Here is a 19885-nt window from a genome sequence, read left to right as displayed (position 1 = left end):
GTTTATTCACGGCCGGCGACGTGCAGCCTGGTATGCAAGCTTGGCATAGAAGGGACGGGACACAACAGTGTACCCTCCTTTGTTTTGTTGGGGAAAAAAAAATCAATGTTTTGGCCACTATGGTGCATTTTTAACTTTCCACGCATATACTTTCTTAACCCTTCATTAGCTGTCGACGTGATGTTGTGGTCGTCGACACATTTACATCATCGATCGGGACAGCTCTAATTTTTACAGTATGCTGTTTGTATGCTTTCTCGTATGTGACCATTTTTCAATAACAAAAAAAAAAAATCATCCCCTGTACTTTTGCTATTAATTATGTAGAAATATTTTATTCGCCTGGGCTAATGAAACACACAACTCACTTGAGGGGTTAAAATTCAAATCACGTGACAGAGCTTTTCTATAAATTGTAGCATCCTGAGAAGAAACATTTTCAAGTTTTATGCATAGGAAGCTAGCAAACTGCATGTTTTAGTCGTCGAAATTTAATATGAAATATGATGGAATGGAAGGAAAATAATTGACAAAACTTTCCAAACATCTCCTGCTGAATAAAAAACACACTTCACTGCTTGCATTTTGAATGCAGTCCAAACAATTGGCACATTTCTAGGGAGAAAATCTTGGTGAACACTATCCAAACAAGCTGCTTGAATGCTTTCAAAGCTCGGAGCCTCTTCAGCTATAACTTGTCTTTTGAATCCATATCCAAGAGATTTGTATACCACCTTAAAATAGTCAAGAACCAGGTTTCATTTCCAAGAATACTATAACTCTATGAGTAATGCGTTCTAAGAATAAAGTGTATTTTCAGTGCATATTTTCTGTTTTTCATGGTATTTTAATCGGTTTTATGCTGGTGCATGTTAAATAATCAGTATATTTTACTGCATAATTTAAGATGTCAAATAGTGGGAAATTGCCCGTAATGCAACTAGTTAAAAAAAAAAATTAAACCAAACCTCTACTCTAAAATTTTAAACCTTTTTGTCAACTAATGATAGATGTAACGAAGTAGAGGCCACCTTACAAATGCTATGTTGTATTTAAAACTTAACATGACTAGATGGAATTGTAAAATATTGATGAATCACAATATTAAGCCAATAAAACATTAACTGGGCTGCTTCATTCTTTGTTTACAACTGACCTTTGCATACATGTCATGCTGTAATTGGCATCACAACATCATTTGTTGTCATTTTGCATTGTTCAGATTAGTGTATGGTAAATGCTTGAAATTACATTTCTGAAAACTGCATGCTTAAATAGTTGACTTGATTTTTCATGCCTAATGTGTAGTTGCAGATAATTTCCCAGGGACACTATATTTCATGAAGCATTAGTAGAAAGTGGTTCAGAGCTAAAGAGGCACAGGCAGCAGTGTACCTAAAAGCCTGAGCGTAGCCTTATTATCACAGGCCCTTACGAGCAATATTCTGGGAAAGAAAAATCAAGAGTAAGAGGGCTACAAAGTAACAAAGTGTCATTATGACATTAACACAGTCAATACATTAGACACACCTTTTTGTGAACAAACATACAGTAGAGAGAGCCACCTTTTTGAGTCATGAGTTGATTTGAAAATATACGCTGGTGGATAGCACAGAGTAGGATTTGCTCAATGATTCCCTCTCTGCTGTAAAAGGGCATATGCTATTTTAATGCATAACATTAGATCTAAATCTCTCCAATCTTGAATACACTGGATTTACAGTATTTTTTACACAAGTTATTGACACTGGAGTATCTCGACTTAATAAAACAGGATATTGTTTGGAGGCACACAAGGATGATTTCAAGGAACTGTCGATCATCGAGCAGTCGTCAAGTAAAGCTAATCTTAAATAGCGTCCTCTCCGCTCCACTTACTCATGTCAACCGGACACATAGTATAGAGCTTCACACACACTGTGCTTTATAACTTTAAAATGCATTTTCGAAAGGAACGAACCGGTCTTTACACTTTATCTAAAGACAGCTGCAGGTATGAATTATGACCATTCCCATGACCAATCCTAGAATCACAGAAAACGGATAAAGGCTAACTTGACATTATCAACTGATGATGGGGGGAAAAAAGTACAACGTTACAAGGTACAATGTTAGAACGCAAAGCCTACAAAAGAGAGAGAGAAAAAGAGAGAGAATTGCTGACACCTCCTCCATCAACTGTGAGATGCAGCTGAGCAATTAGTAAATGAATGTTGGGGTTTTAGACAGGTTGAAATTTAGTCCTCTTGTATGAAAGCATATTTCAGCTCAATTATGGATTCCATCCACTTAAGGGGCTAAAGAGCAACACAGTGTTCCACAAACAGCTCATCTGATGATATATGTTTATACTGTCCATACATTTATACATATATTCTATGAGATGAGCGCCAGTATCCCTGTGAATCTAGTGAGAATATTCGGCATGAATGATGAGTGAATGAATGAATATTACACTTTTGCTGTAATTTCTGGACTATAAGGTCCACCTAATTATAGGCCTCACCCACCAAATTTCACTAGAAAACAGCATTTGTTCCCATATAATCGACACCAGACTATAAAATGCAGGTGTCCACATAATATATACAGGTAGTTCCTGGGTTACGAACGAGTTCCGTTCCAAGGCTGGCAATGTAACCCCAATTTCCGCGTATATTAATTACCCTTAAAGTACCTCCAAATACAAAGTAACTGCCGAAAAACATGTAATATACATCATATTAATAAGATCAAGTAAAAAATAAGATACTGTGAGGTACGTTGTGTTAAATGCTGTTATCTTGAATGACTATGCGGGCTTTTAAAAATATATATATATCTTTGGGCTTTGCTCGCGAGTGAGTCGCTTTGCTGAGAAAAAAGGGTGATGTGGAAAGAGTAGGGAGGTGAGAGAGGGGGGATCTCATGCCCACTAAGGTCGCTTCTCTTAACGCGAGCCCGCTGTCCAAACTCAAAAAACCGCAAGACTCGCAAGAGGAGTTGGCGCTGGGGGAGAAGTAGCAGCAGCAGCAGCAGAAGCAGCATGAGAACAAGAAAGTGGAAAGTCCCGTCATGACGCTCTCAAGCCGAAAAGGGCGCTTCTAGGGCGGACATATGATAGCGGGTGGGACCTGACGCTGTCAGGAACTGCAGGGCAGCAGCGACGAGGAGGCATGGTAAGTATAGGTACTGTTTACAGGACCGAAAAAAAAAACACGACTGGAGACAGAATGGCGGATGAGACTTCAGCATCGTAAGGTCGAAATCGTGTACATTGGGTACGTCGTAACCCACAGGGTTAGGGTTGGACTAGTGACTTTGAAATTAATTGTTCCCGATTAATAACATTTAAATTGCACAATAATATATATCACAATCCTTTTTTTTGTTTTGTTTTTCGTTAGATCTTAGTGAAGGAGTGAATCAAATATACACAGATGTGATAGCCTGGTACACCAGACTCACCGCTGTTCCAGCCATTGAGTCTGGCCACCATTCAGCGGATATTTCCAGGGCGGAGCAAGCCACAGCAAACAGACCAATCAGCGACGGGCGGACGTTATGTTAGTAAAGCGACGAGGAACTTGCGCGCGGAATTAAACATACGAGTAGAGCGGAGTTTATTCAACATGGCTAGCGCGAGACAGACTGTTGTCAATGACTTGTATCGATGTGATTTTGGTCATTTAAAACTAATTTTACCTTGGATTGAAACATATTCTCAGCTCTCCTGTTCGCCACCTGTGTTGTTGTGAAGAGGACTTCCGACGCGGAAGAGTCGTCACACAAATAAACGAATCTGATTGGACGTTTGATTGTGTTCTTGCTCGAGAGGCCGTTAATGGGCTGGGTCCCAGACTATTCTCACAGTGTTTGAAAAATACAGGGAGAACAGTCTGGCCGTGCCGGGCAACAGGTGTGAATATTGTTAACCTCTAATAAATAGATTTACTCAGATTTATATACAAAACAATAAAAAAATAAACGGAAAATATCCCTGAACATTTTTTTTAATGAATTATTGTACGATGGAAGAATGTTTTAGGGAAAAAAACCTGGATCACAATTGAGGGTCTTTTCAGGATCTATATGTAATTCCAGAAAAAAGAAAACAATAAGTGAAAAATAAGGAATTACTTCAACATTGCAGTTAATTTATAAAATGAACATCCTTGATTGTATGCGCACAATGGCCACAGGGGGGCAGCTCTTTGAAGAGAAACACCGGTATTGTTAGACTTGTGGAGATGTTTTATATAACTTGTTTTTGGAAATGTACAAAGTACAAAGTGCATGTGCGAGTGAGTGTTGTTATATTAATTGTCTATTACAATAAATTTTGTGTCATTTGTGTCCATTAATATATATTCTTTGAGAATTAAATGAGGCAAATCGATGCTAATATTCATTAGATGTTGAATGACGTATTCCATTGTATGTAAGCTTTAAACTAGCAGGCACATTCAGAAAAAAAGTATATATTTTATTTTAATCCTCAGAATGTGTAATTAGGGCCCGAGCACTAAGCGTGCGAAGGCCCTATTGTTTTGCAAAGGATTATTATTATTTATTTATTTATTTTTATTTTTTTGTCAGGGCAAATGAAAATGGCCAATTTGGAGGCCTGAACATGCACGAAAAGTCACCAAAATTTGCACATACATGTGGAAAATTGTAAATTTCGATAATTTTGCAACGTTGCAAAAAAACGTAACAAAATGGCTCAGTGGCGCCCCCTTGAAATTTTAAAATGGGCCTATAACATTAGGGTCTGTCAGCGTAGAGCTATGAAATTTGGGGAGTCTATACCTTGTCCAAAACCACTCCAAAAAAGCATTTACACCCATATTCCAAACCCAACAGGAAATCGGTTATTTTGGATTGAATATGAAATTTGTATCGATTTACAGGGTGCACATTTGAGACCTTTTCGCCGAGGGAGTTAGTTGGATCATCTTCAAAATTGGTGAGACTGTTCAGGAGACATATGAGATCTTAACTTTTTAAAATGGTGCGTTTTCATTCACGGGTCTGACCTGTGCGTGGTGCCAAATTTGGCCATTTTTGCAGCAAAATGACAAATTCAGTAAATGACTAATAGTTCCTTGACACAACGTTCAATCTTTTTCATATCTGGCATGTATGTGCGGTATCCCACCCTTAACACGAGTGCATTGAAATATTACCCATAAGGCCTAGCGCCCCTTAGTGAGAACAGGAAATGCCTTTTTTCACGAGACAGGTTCCTCCTCCAAGGGAAAAAAATCTGTTGACCTCACACCTGCATCAGGGGAGCCTTAAGACCTGTTTTCAGATGCCTGATGAAAAATATTGAGGTTTCGTTGAAGCGGAGGGGTCCAAACAGGAAAGTGAAAATGACCGTCAACAATTTGTCTCGCAAAAAACTTTGAACAGTCATAACTCGGCACATATACAACATACCTGCGCCAAACTTCCCGTGCTTGTTGAGAGTCATACCCTGAAGGGTCTTGTAGAGGTCATTTGAATCAACTCTACAGTGCCAACTACTGGCAACAGAAAGGAGTTTTAAAAATTGGGTTGGGTTTTTTCAACATAGAGCAATGAAATTTGGGGAGTCCCTACCTTATGCAAAACTGCTCCAAAAAGTCTCTTGCACCCATTTTCCAAATCCAACAGAAAATCAGGTATTTTGGATCGAATGTGAAATTTTTATCCATTTGTAGTACAGTTTACATTTGGAGGCCTGAACATGCACAAAAACTCACCAAATTTTGCACATACATGCGGCTTTGCATGGATTTCGATAATCTTGCGATGTTACAAAAAAAAATGTAACAAAAGGGCTCAATTGCGCCCCCTTGAATTTTTCAAAAAGGCGTTTCCTATTAGGTTTTTTTAACGTAGAGCAATGAAATTTGGGGAGTCGATACCTTGTGCAAAACTGCTCCAAAAAGTCTCTTGGACCCATATTCCAAACCCAACAGGAAATTGGGTATTTTGATCGAATGTGAATTTTTTATCAATTAACAGGGTGCACATTTGAGACCTTGTCACAGAGGGAGTTAGTTGGATCATCTTCAAAATTGGTGAGACTATTCAGGAGACATAGGAGATCTAAAATTATCAAAATGGTGCGTTTTCATTCACGGGTCTGACCTGGGCGGGGACCTAAATCGGCCATTTTTTCGGCAAAATGACAAATTCAGTAAAACACTAATAGCTCCTTGACACAACGTTCAATTTTTTTCATATCTGGCATGTATGTGCGGGTTCCCACTCTCAACACGAGTGCATTGAAACAGTACCCATTAGGCCGAGCGCCCCCTATTGGGAACAGGAAATGCCTTTTTTTACTAAACAGGCTCCTCCTCCAAGGAAAAAAAATATATTCACCTGAAACCTGCATCAGGGGAGCCGTAAGACATGTGTTCAGGTGCCTGATGAAAAATACTGAGGTTTGGTTGAAGTAGAAGAGTCCAACAGGAGAAGTGAAAATGACTGAAGCCATTTCGTCTCACCACAAGTTTTGAACAGTCATAACTTCTACAACATATCTGCGCCAAACATCTCGTGCTTGTTGAGTCATACTCTGAAGGGTCCTGTAGGGGTCATTTACATCAACCCTACAGCGCCAACTAGTGGCAATAGAAAGTCACTCATTTTTCTAATATATGTCCAGTTCTTTTCAGGTTGGTCATTATAGTTTCAAGACCTTTTGAAATACTTATTTTACGGTCTATGTTCACATGTCTCTGTCTGTTGCCGTGACGACCCTTTATTCGCTCCTTTTTTGTAGTACTCTGTCCAATAGGGGTTTTTATCTCTTAGGTGTGTGAATGTAAAGAGGCAACTTTCGAGTGTTAGGTTCTAATGAGATGATTAGAGAGGACGATCTGCCACCACCCTGATCTGCACACTGTCCGAGCTGCGTGACGTCCGAGTTGCGCTGGATTGCGAGGGCCCGATCAGTCCTGCTTGCAGGCCTAGTTTTCCTTGTTATGCGTGTTTAATGTTGCAGTTGACCTCAACCCTGAGTGTAATAAACGTCTTGAACCTCTGTTATTTATTTTCCAAATAAGCTTGACTCCATGTTAAGAGGCATAATTTGTAATTAGTAGACCAGAACCTGTGCAAACAGTGACAGTGTTGCTTGGAATGTAAACTCCCAAACTGCGATTGTATTCTTTTTTTTTTTTTTTTTTTAATTTGCCTTTCTCATTGTAATTAATGAATCAAAATTAAGGCGTTGAAGTCCCGCCCTTAATAGAGTATATATATACACGTTGCACTTAAGGTTAAATCAATTTTCAACATAGAGCTTTAAAAAGTCTCAAATTTGCTTCAATCAAAATCCTTTACCATATGGTAGCATTTGCTAAACTGTGACAGTTGCGTAAACGTCTTGAAGTTGGAAAACGTCCTTCATTTGGTGCTATGCAGTGTTGTTTTTGTCGACGATGACAATAACGAAAATATTTAATCAACGAACAATTTTTTCATTGACGGCGTCAATATGACGCGCTGAAAACGTGTCTTGGGAGACTAAAACATAAGCCGCTGGATGCCTGTTGTTGTCTGACGACACGAGAACTAGATACAAATTCGCCTTAGTTGCCGTCATAAATTCATAGTGTGTGATATTTTCTTATTATATGTGTAGTTAGAATGAATTTGGCGGTGTTTGGTCATGTCACTCATTTGCTGGCTGTACCCCCCCCCACACACACACACACACACACACACACACCTTTTCCCCACACACTGGCGTGTGCCAATTCCATTGCTCCTTTTGTGAAACGTGTCAGGTGCTCAGGGCTGTCAACAGTCTTGCAGGGGCCCGGGGACAAGAGATCATTATAAGGCCCCCTTACCCCACCCCTGCCACCAGCTTGTCACGACGACATACGCAGAGCACTTTTAATGCTTTGCAAGCAATGACAGTGTAAATTTTTAAAGCATTTAATTTGAGATGGACAGTTAAATTTAACAAACCGTAATGTGATGTGACACAATATAAACAAAAAATGTTCCCTCTATTGTCCCATGTAGGCAACAATACAATACAACTGAGAGTGCTATACCTGCCTGCTAAGCAACAAAACGGTATAACTACATCCTGTGCCTGCCCCCCTCTACATCCCTGGGGGTTATCAAGCCCTCAAACAGTGATGCGCCTAGATTTTTTGACAGCAAAGTCATTTATAACATCAATGTAATCCAGTTTTTTCATTTTCCTGAATTTGTTTTGGTTGCCTCCTAGTGTGTCCCTGTGATTGGCCATTGATTTCACCTGTTGTGCCTGTTCCTAGTGTAACCTCCAACCAGCATCCTCCTGTGTCACCCAGTTGTTCCTCGTTGTCTCGTTACCCCTTGTCTGCGTGTGTGTATATAATCTCCCAGTTTCTTTTCACTCCATGTTGCGTCATTGTCAGTGTCGATGTCAACTCCTGTCCAAGCCCTAGTGTATCAGTCCCTCCGATTAAGTAAGTTTTGTTTGGCCATTGCCTTTTTGATCCCCATTCCTTTTGGTTGTACTTTGTGTTTTTGTTAGTTATTATTAAAAGGTTTTTTGAGTTCACCACCACTTGCCCTGCTGCATTTTCGTTTCCCTGCATTTGGGGCCACACCACCTGCCTGCCCGCGTTTTCCATGACAGGATGCCATTCGGCAGGTCCACACCACCTGCCTGCCCGCGTTTTCCGTGACAGAATGCCATTCTGTCGCACATTCTGTCACACAAACGCGGGATATACACACACGCAGACAAGGGTTAACGAGACAACGAGGAACAGCTGGGTAACACAGGAGGATGCAGTTGGAGGATACACTAGGAGCAATTACAACAGGTGAAATCAATGGACAATCACAGGGACACACTAGGAGGGAACCAACACAAAATCTAACAAAGTTGAGTAGAACAAAATATTTAATCAGACGATTTAAATAAAAGAGAAATATGTGAATGTAAAGTAAAATAAATTAAGAGTCATTCAGGGGCCGCTATGGTCCTGAGGCCCGGGATAACATACCCGGTTGCCCACCCCTGTCGACGGGCTTGCCTGTGCTGCTTGGTAAGTTTTGTTTTCTTATCTTAGATATGCCATGTTGCTTTAGCCTTTAAAGGTTTGTGCCGAGTGATGATCACACACTAAACTAACTTGTAGCGTTAGCATTGCGTTCGCATTAACATTTGGCGCGGCGACTCGGTGTCTTCTCTTGGAAAACATTTTACATACAGTTCGTGGCGTCCAGGTGAGTTTAATCAATTGCAAATAATGTGCTGTTTTCCTGCTGAGTGTGTATTATCGTCATGAAAATGGTGATGTCCTTGTAGACTCTACAGTTATGTGCGTATCTGTCATGTTAATTCGAAATTTTTAGAAACCTTTTATTTATGTACAGTATTTATTCATAGACTAAAACTTTAAAGTTTATAGACGAAAACATTTTGAGAATTGTCGACTAAAACTAGACAAAATGAGTTTTTGTTGACTAAAACTAAACGAATATGAACAAATTCTGAAATGACTAAAATATGACTGAGACTAATAAGTAGGGTTTTTCCGATCATGTTTTTTTGCTCCCGATCCGATCCCGATCGTTTTAGTTTGAGTACCTGCCGATCCCGATATTTCCCAATCCGATTGCTTTTTTTTGCTCCTGATTCAATTCCAATCATTCCCGATAATTTTTCCCGATCATATACAATACATTTTGGCAACGGATTAAAAAAAAAAAAATGAATAAAACTCGGACATATATATACATTCAACATACAGTACATACAGTGCCTTGCAAAAGTATTCGGCCCCCTTGAATCTTGCAACCTTTCGCCACATTTCAGGCTTCAAACATAAAGATATGAAATTTAATTTTTTTGTCAAGAATCAACAACAAGTGGGACACAATCGTGAAGTGGAACAACATTTATTGGATAATTTAAACTTTTTTAACAAATAAAAAACTGAAAAGTGGGGCGTGCAATATTATTCGGCCCCTTTACTTTCAGTGCAGCAAACTCACTCCAGAAGTTCAGTGAGGATCTCTGAATGATCCAATGTTGTCCTAAATGACCGATGATGATAAATAGAATCCACCTGTGTGTAATCAAGTCTCCGTATAAATGCACCTGCTCTGTGATAGTCTCAGGGTTCTGTTTAAAGTGCAGAGAGCATTATGAAAACCAAGGAACACACCAGGCAGGTCCGAGATACTGTTGTGGAGAAGTTTAAAGCCGGATTTGGATACAAAAAGATTTCCCAAGCTTTAAACATCTCAAGGAGCACTGTGCAAGCCATCATATTGAAATGGAAGGAGCATCAGACCACTGCAAATCTACCAAGACCCAGCCGTCCTTCCAAACTTTCTTCTCAAACAAGGAGAAAACTGATCAGAGATGCAGCCAAGAGGCCCATGATCACTCTGGATGAACTGCAGAGATCTACAGCTGAGGTGGGAGAGTCTGTCCATAGGACAATAATCAGTCGTACACTGCACAAATCTGGCCTTTATGGAAGAGTGGCAAGAAGAAAGCCATTTCTCAAAGATATCTATAAAAAGTCTTGTTTAAAGTTTGCCACAAGCCACCTGGGAGACACACCAAACATGTGGAAGAAGGTGCTCTGGTCTGATGAAACCAAAATTGAACTTTTTGGCCAAAAGTAACAGAGCTCATCACCCTGAACACACCATCCCCACTGTCAAACATGGTGGTGGCAGCATCATGGTTTGGGCCTGCTTTTCTTCAGCAGGGACAGGGAAGATGGTTAAAATTGATGGGAAGATGGATGCAGCCAAATACAGGAACATTCTGGAAGAAAACCTGTTGGTATCTGCACAAGACCTGAGACTGGGACGGAGATTTATCTTCCAACAGGACAATGATCCAAAACATAAAGCCAAATCTACAATGGAATGGATCAAAAATAAACGTATCCAGGTGTTAGAATGGCCAAGTCAAAGTCCAGACCTGAATCCAATCGAGAATCTGTGGAAAGAGCTGAAGACTGCTGTTCACAAACACTCTCCATCCAACCTCACTGAGCTCGAGCTGTTTTGCAAGGAAGAATGGGCAAGAATGTCAGTCTCTCGATGTGCAAAACTGATAGAAACATACCCCAAGCGACTTGCAGCTGTAACTGGAGCAAAAGGTGGCGCTACAAAGTATTAACGCAAGGGGCCGAATAATATTGCACGCCCCACTTTTCAGTTTTTTATTTGTTAAAAAAAGTTTAAATTATCCAATAAATTTTGTTCATCTTCACGATTGTGTCCCACTTGTTGTTGATTCTTGACAAAAAATTAAAATTTTATATCTTTATGTTTGAAGCCTGAAATGTGGCGAAAGGTTGCAAGGTTCAAGGGGGCCGAATACTTTTGCAAGGCACTGTAAGTACTGTATTTGTTTATTATGACAATAAATCCGCAAGATGGCATTTACATTATTAACATTCTTTCTGTGAGAGGGATCCACGGATAGAAAGACTTCTAATTCTTAAGGGATATATGTGACTTCGTATATTGTGACTAAATATTGCCATCTAGTGGATTTGTTGAGCTTTCAGTAAATGATACTGTAGCCATTTAACTTCTGCCCAAATGCATGATGGGAAGTGCAACCATGATTGTGAGTAGTGGTACCAATTGATATATCTTCTCTGCGTAGGGAAATAACATAGGATGTTAAGAAACAGATCAACCACTACCTTTCTTCCACACGTTGCTTCCCACAATATTTCTAATTGCTGAGAAAGGGATTGTAGGCTTTACCCAATTAAAAAAAAGTCTTCAAAGGCTGCCAAAATTCTCTCTACTCATTTTACGTTGCCTTTTACCGCTATGTATACGTAAAACGGTGCCATTATAGATTGAACGCGACAATGCGTGAGTGGGTAGTGCAGCGCATGCGTTAATTGTGTTAAATATTAAAATGTTATTACCACCGTTAACGCGATAAATTTGATAGCTCTACTTTAAGCCAAATCTAAAGACTCTGGATGAGTGTAAGACATTTTGTCTGTAACGTTAAATACAATTAGAAAACGATTTAATTAAAAAAAAAAAAAAAAATAGGCATGTCTGATATTTTTTTGCTGATTCCCATACTTTGAAAATGACATTATTGGACCCGATCAGCCGATCGATCGGGACATCTTTACTAATAAGTATTTTCGTCCAAAAGACTAAGACGAAAAACAACACTGTTGTTATGACTGAGTAAGTAGCCAACAGCGAACTAACTACAGAAGCACACAGCTGTTTGCTGCCAAAGGATCATGCTTCCATACAAAGGACCCCCCCCCACACACACACACACACACACAAACAAAACTGTACGTCACATCTACTGTAGAACCACACAGTAATCGGTTCAAGCCCTAGGGTGCACAACCACAAAAAGCTGGTGATGTGGCTGTTTAGAGTCAACCACTCACTTTTAAACTTATGTTAAAATGGGAGTCACACACACCTGCCACTGTTTCAAATGTCTGTACACAAATAAAATGTGCTGTTTTAGTGTGTTTTTCCAGACATTTTTGTAGCCACGTCTTACAGCAAAAGCAGTGGTCCGCAGAGAGCTTCCACAGCATCAGAGGGAGCTCATTGTTCAAAGGTGTCAGTCAAGTGAAGGGTACAAAAGAATTTCCATGGAACTAAATATACCATGGGACACAATGAGAACTGTCATCATGGCACAACAGTGTTTAAATTGTTTTATTCACTGATTTTAATGGTGATATATATTGTATCAAAATGAATAAGAATGTAAATGATTTTCAATTTCATACAAAATCCTTTTTTCCAATCTCATCTAAAAAAGGCTGTGGTCATTAATGCAAACGGTCTTTTTTGCTGCTGTCTTTTATTTAATATCTACCATGTATTAAGTATTTGCACCAAAAATTAAAGTGCCATATTGACATCAGCTCTGCTTTGTGTGAATGCCATCGCTGCAGGGCACCGATAATTAAGGATCATAATTTACCTTGCAGGTTATTTGAGAAGCTAAGGGGAAACACTTATTTTTTCCCCCCAGTACCAGTGGTCCTTGAAATTGCTCAGTGATTAGCATCCCACCATGTTTAGTGTTGTGAAAAAAGAAAGAAAAAGGAAAAGGTTGGGTTCGCCGAACTCTATCATTATTCTATTTACTGTGGTACAAACAAAGAATACATGACTTTCATGAAAAGCTGACTGTTCAGCTGCATTTTTTTGCTGCTGTTTCTGCTGCAGCTACAATTTGCAATGTTCAGCCTATAATGTTAGATTGAAAATTGTGCTTAGGTGGGTGGCAATGATGGCAGGGAACAATGGCTGACAGACACGATCATTGGGGATAATATAAATAGAGCTTTAACCTGTTGTTACGTTCAATATAAATGTCTAAGTTTAAGATGACAGCTTGTCACCAGAAATGTTGAAAGCAAAAGAAGAACTGTGTCCCATCAAGCTACTATTTGCCATAATGTTTTGCCTTTCTACCCAAGCATTCAACTGTGTCTTTCAATACAGTATTCAATTCTAAATTGCTACACTATAGCAAAACAGTTCACAATCATTGTTAAACTAATGACGTGACAAAAACCAGCAAATCCAAATAAAATGCATTTTGTTCACTAGAGATAATCATCATTCAGACAAACGCCATGACTTGTTACTTGTTGGTCATTTGTAACTGTTGCCACTCTGAGAAGTGGCGGACAAATCATTTACCCTGTTGAAACAGATACACTCGCTGCCCAATTTATACTCATGTTTTGTTGTTTTTTTATGTTGGCCTCGGAAATTAATTGTCAATTATGTCGACTGTCGCCCTATTTTAAACGCACCATCAATTGGCATGCCCACTGGCCTTGAAGATCTCATTCGGCTCACTCTGAAGCAATGACAGAACAGGAAAATATCGACATCCTTGACACCCTTTAGCGAGGTTTGTATAAAGTCATTATCATTCAAACTAAAATGTGATTGGTTCAGATTGGTTAAATGAAGAAATTAATGAATAGAAAAAACGGCAAGCTCAACAACATCTCGTGATGAGTGCGGGCTGCCGAACGAGGATTGAGACAAGGTGGACCTAATAGCAGGGGAGCAAGGATGCCATGAAGGAAAGCAGGTGTAAAGTTAAAATTATTTTATTCTTAAAATTAACAAAATAATTTTTCTTAAAATTCAAAAATACCTACATAAGTATCCAAATATATATATTGGGGCTCAGAATTTACTTAAGTGAAAAACACAACAGGGCACGGAACTTGGGCAGTAGCATCTGCATGGACAATTTCCCAACAATCATAAAAGGAAACAGAGGACCAAATATAGACAAAAAATGTGACTAGAAAATGAGCCATATCTGTGGGACAAGATTGGCCGCAGAGAAGCTGATTGGAGGATACACAAGAAGTTAGACAACAGTTGAAATAAATGGGCAATCTCAAAGAGAAGACTTCGAATCTGAGTCTAAAGCTTCTGCACAGATTCACATTGTTGTGGCGAAACAGTTACTGAATTCTGATTGGACGGAAAAAAGTCACATTTTAAATGCAGGTCAGTGAAATGTTTGGGCCAGCAGAGATGTCTAAGAAAGCTTTTATGGAATACCACAGCTCTACACTTCCTAACGCAGATGCAAGATGGATCACTTACACACACCAACCATGATAGGTACACCTGCACAAACTAAGAGCATCATATATAAAAAGGTAACCTTAAAAAGACCAAGTTGTTGTTTTTTGTTTTGTTATGTTGTAAATCCGATTCAAAAAGTAATGGATCGAAGACGTTTTTGGAAAATTCACTCAGTGAATTCATTTTAATGACAAGAGGATATTAATAATTAATACAACAATCATACAGTAAAAATTGTACATGATATGGGCACTTTTTTGGTATACGATCATTCAAGGCAACACTAGGTAAATTTTCAACCTTTGTAAAATATTTTCACAATATTTGTGATGATATGTCGACTGACAACTAGTTGAATGACATCGCTTTTATCTTGAGGGAGTCTATTGCTTTTACCTGCACTAATTAACTTTGAGGAGGGTGGCAGGATACCTGCCACACAAAAGAACTACAAATGTGCTGACTACTTTACAGCATATGTCACTTCCCTTTTTAATTATAAAGACGGAAGTCGATGCGAACACTTTCGCACAAATTCAGCAAAGATGGCAGAGCAACAAAAGAGACAAAAAGTTTTGTCCAAGGAAGAAAAAAAGGGAGGCTACCAGGAATACAGAGGATACTCAAGAATAAACATTGGCCTGGCTTTCACACGCTGGCCTGCATGACCCAACCCCCCCCCCCCCCCAACTGAACTCGTCAGAGCTAACGAGTTCCGAGAAGGTAGGGCGGTTAGCCACACTAAACAGCACGGTTGCTAACGTCATATGCTATTGTTTAGCCACAAATGGATTCATTACCTTATTACTATTCCTCCTTTACACAGCCGCTAGAAACAGAAATGTCATTTAATCCATCTGAAAGCGACCAGGGATCATGATTTTACGACACTGTGCGGGTGTGTGCTGGTCCTCATGGGAAACGCAGTCTTCCTTAAGGCAAAACATTACCTCTTTTGTCCACAGGCATCGCTAAAATATACCAAAACTGAAGAGTTACCTTGTGTTGCTTTACGGATTTGAGGTAAAAGTGACTTTAAGATTATAAATGCACAGCAGTGCATGTGTCTGGGCAAAATTCATTCAATTATTTATCTTCTGAACCTCTTATTCTTCCAAAGGTCGTGGGGGTGCTGCAGCCTATCCCAGGTAGCTATGGGCAGTGTACACCCTGAACTGCTTGCTAGCCAAGTATGAGCAACATATTCTTATAAATGACAAAATCTTGACATTCTACACACTAATACCATTGAAGAAAAAGTCATCTTAATGCAGCTGTATGTTTTTAGAGGCCTTTTAACATAAATTGAATAACATCTAATGGTTAATGTTGTTCATAATTGGGTACATTTATGTCATGTTTACTGTTTAACAAACGAAAAAAGATAAAATGGCACCACACCTTCTGATTTATTGTTTAAGATGTGAAATTGTATTTAGTTTTGTTTCTGAACAGAACAATTTGTTTTAGTGGTAGAATGTTCCACATGCTTGCTTAATGTTTGACCTTTCCAAACTCCATTTCTAAAGCATAATGAGTCAGCTCAAATTTGAATTTTGGGGAATTCAGTTTTTCCTTTGCCTGTTCTAAATGGTAAAACATTACGTGCAGCCCATGTAATGTTGCTGGACAAGCATTGTATTTCATGACCCCGAAAAAGAATGATATTCAGAAGTCATCGACAATCACAATGGAAATGGCTCGCTGGCTTCACCTGTAGTCTAACACTATACAAACACCACTGGTTCCCCTGATAATGTGTCTTCAGTGGCTTAATGATCTTAATTTCCCTCAACGGTGATATCATTGAAAGAACGCGAATATAGTTGGATATATTAGGCCCTGAAATTATATTTAAGTATAAGCCTATTGTAAAATCAATATAGCAGGGATAACAGCAGCATAAGAATGTCATCACAAGCCCCAAAAAGGTATGGCGTTAACGCCATAATTATGTTTTTTCATTTCATGGTTCTGGATTGATGGTGCATAAGTGTTTTTCATACAAATAATTACTGTAGTTATGACTTTAGTGTTGTGTAGGCAAGTGATAGATTATGACGCCTGCTGATTTGCTTACTAATTAGGGTAAGCCTGCCTGTGTCGAAATGAAAACTCCATTGAAAACTGAGCATTCCCAGTACATTGAAAATGTGTAGGCCTACTGGAAGTGAAATGCACATTGTTGGTTGTATCATAAATTTAATGTCCCGGCTGTGGATTTAGAAGTGTACACTGGAGGACAAAGTAGTGCATTTTATTGTAGGAAGTTTATTCCTAATTCAGCCCCTTTACACCAACCTACAAACATGCATTTTCAACTTTTTTTTTTCTAGCACTCCAAAAATGGATAAATTGTACCCTTTCAGATTCACATTTTCTTTTACACGTATTGACCATACTCCTACTGGATATTTTTAACATCCATCCACCTTGTCTCACAGACGGTCTTAAATCAGAGAGTTGCAGCACCACATAGGGACAGGGCATGCATGGTGAAAACAGGATACATAAGGGACAAATACTGTACTCACGGAGGTAGTGTGCCTGTAAATTCAAAGGAAATAACGCTTCAGCTTAAGCTTTTACAGAATGTCATACTCCAGTTCCAGAACCCCTTTTCTGCATGCCTGGCTGGCCCAATCCCTGCGCTCTTTTTGTGCTGCAAACGTGTATGCTGAGAATACCTGAACAGAATTTGAATTACCATATGACGTACGTCTCTTCTCGCAATGATGTCCTGCTGGCAACAGGGAGTCTCACACATCCGTACTGCCTCCATCCAGCAAGCGCTCAAACCAGCAATTTGTTGCATAGCTCCCTTCGCCTATTTTATCTCCATCGAGCATAATCTATGCATCTAAACGGGGTACATTCATGTACACATGCATACATACGCACGCACAAATGGATGCGGCAGATAGCAAAAAAAAAAAAAAAAAAAAAAAAAAAAAAAAAAAAAAAAGCACACATGGATGAAAATGAACCTAGCAAGGCATTTAAAAAAGTATATTTCAAGTATTAAATTTAAGTGTCCCGTTTTCCGCATTGCAACCGGTCAATGTGAGATGAATGAGACTACGCGAGCAGATCATACCGGACAAGGGTTGAATCTGGGTGAATGCAATCAAATACTTACGCATTTCATCGGGTGAATACAAACTGGGAGCGTTGAAGGAAAAATCAGCAGGGCCCTGGTCCCCGTTTTGGAAGATTTGCAGTGGCGGCGAGGCGCAAATCTCCATGTGAGAGAAGCTTTTTTTGGTGAGGCTGCTGCAGTCCGAGTCTTCCACTCGATCACAAGTCAGAATGCTCTCGCTTGCGAAAAATGCCAAACATTGAAGAAAGTGTTGCGTGGATCAGCGATGCACACCACCCGTTCCCTCGGATGCTGGCGAGCCCGTATGTGGACCAGTACCAGCTCTGTAAAACGGGACCACGACCTGAAGATATTCCGATCTGGACCGAGAGGGGGGAGATCCTGCAGAGTTTCTGATGATGGTGGGGGGAATCAAGTCTGTGATGGCGCCCTTGTTACCCAAACCAGTCAAGCCCAAAATTGACTCCCACTGGCAGTGTCTCCGTTGAGGGAGGGAAAAAAAGACAACCATAAATTGCGCAAACCCACGTATACCTGAACGTCTGTGGTAAGGTTTTGGCCGGTTTCCTGCAATCACCCCCACTTTATAGGTTTAACAGATACATGTGAAAATGAACACTTAGAGGTATTGCCGGTGAGGGAACACCTTGGACCGCCCATTGATTACAATAAAAAAAAAAAATCATCCCACTGGAAGCATCACACGTCGTGGGACAGGGCAAATGGGCTATCGTAGACTACAATCAAAATTACACCGCATATGGCAAAACTGTATTTTCAATCCAATCGAATGTGGAGAATCGCCGTCACAGTGCCGCCCCACCACCCAAAGCAATTCGTTGTATCGATTGTATAAGCGCAGCTATTAGTAATAATTCCGCCGGTACGAAGTGGCGGCAGCAGCATCCGTGCGGTGCAAGCGAAGCAGCTTTGGCCACCGGCTTCCTCCCACCTCCCGCACACTCGGGGAACAAGCACGTGCACGGCTTATGTACACGCGCGTGGGGAGTCATGTGAGCCGGTGAAGCAGACTGTAAGTGTGCGCATCACCCAGGGACCACTTTAACTTGGACCACTTTGCCTGTGCGTCCATCTGCCCATTTAAATCACACAGCGGTCGTCAATTATCAGGGATCAATGGCATTAACGCATCAAGCCTGTGTGCCACGCGCATATGCTTGAATGTACGCGCACTCGCGTGCGCGCGTATAGTTCATGAGGTATGGTTGCCACCTACAGGCGTTCCTCTCCAGTCCACTCATCCAAAAGCCATCCATGGATTAATTCAATAAACATGTTGCAACTGAATATTGAACTGCCTAACGTGATGAATTAATCCCTCTGACATTCGCATGCAAACATGGCCAAGTGTACCTAAGAAGCAGACTTTAAATGAAGACAACATCATAATAAATGTACGCGTGTGCGTGTGTATGTATATATACTAGTATATCCATCCATCCATCCATCCATCCATCCATCCATCCATCCATCCATCCATCCATCCATCCATCCATCCATCCATCCATCCATCCATCCATCCATCCATCCATCCATCCATCTTCTCCACCACTTGTCTTTTCAAGGGTCAGGGGAATGCTGGAGCCTATGCCAGCAAACAACATACAGGAGGCGATGTACACCCTGGCTCCGGCCTCCGTGTGTGGATTTTGCAGGTTCTCGCCATGCCTAACCGAGGCTTTCTCTGGGTACTCCTGCTTCCTTCCACATCCCCAAAACATGCATGGTAGGCTGATTGACCACTCCAAACTGTCCGTAGGTGTAAGTGTGTGTGTCACTGGTTGTTTGTCTCTAAGTGCCCTGCAACCAGTTCAGGGTGTACCCTGTCTCCTGCCCGTTGTTAGCTCAATAGACTTCAGCACCCCTGTCACCCCCTCGTGAGGATAGGCAGTTCAGAAGATGAATGAATATACACAATATATACAGGTAATCCCCGGGTTACGAACGAGTTTGTTCCTACACTGGCGACGTGACCCGAATGTCGGCGTAAATTGGAATTAACCCCTTAAATACCCCTAAATACCCTCTAGATCTCAAAATAACTACAGTGGTACCTCTACATACAAAGTTAATTCGTTCCAGGACCTTGTTTGTAAGCCGAAATAGTCGTATGTCGAGCAGGATTTTCCCATAAGAATACATTATATTTCCATATATTCGTTCCACAGCCCA

At 40.3% G+C, this 19885-nt stretch overlaps 1 protein-coding gene across 1 annotated transcript in view; it reads right to left on the bottom strand.

Moving 5' to 3' along the window:
• Positions 1–18635, bottom strand: part of LOC130913858 (leucine-rich repeat-containing protein 4C-like) — a 95856-nt gene extending 77221 nt beyond the window's left edge. The window contains exon 1 of the mRNA XM_057832762.1: positions 17732–18635. The gene's annotated coding sequence lies outside the window, so the exon portion shown is untranslated. The remainder of the gene's footprint in view (positions 1–17731) is intronic.
• Positions 18636–19885: the final 1250 nt, after the last annotated feature.

This window comes from Corythoichthys intestinalis, chromosome 1, assembly GCF_030265065.1.
Source record: "Corythoichthys intestinalis isolate RoL2023-P3 chromosome 1, ASM3026506v1, whole genome shotgun sequence".
NCBI classification, from domain to species: domain Eukaryota; kingdom Metazoa; phylum Chordata; class Actinopteri; order Syngnathiformes; family Syngnathidae; genus Corythoichthys; species Corythoichthys intestinalis.
Note: the sequence above shows the minus strand (reverse complement) of the source record. Positions and strands in the feature narration are given on the sequence as shown.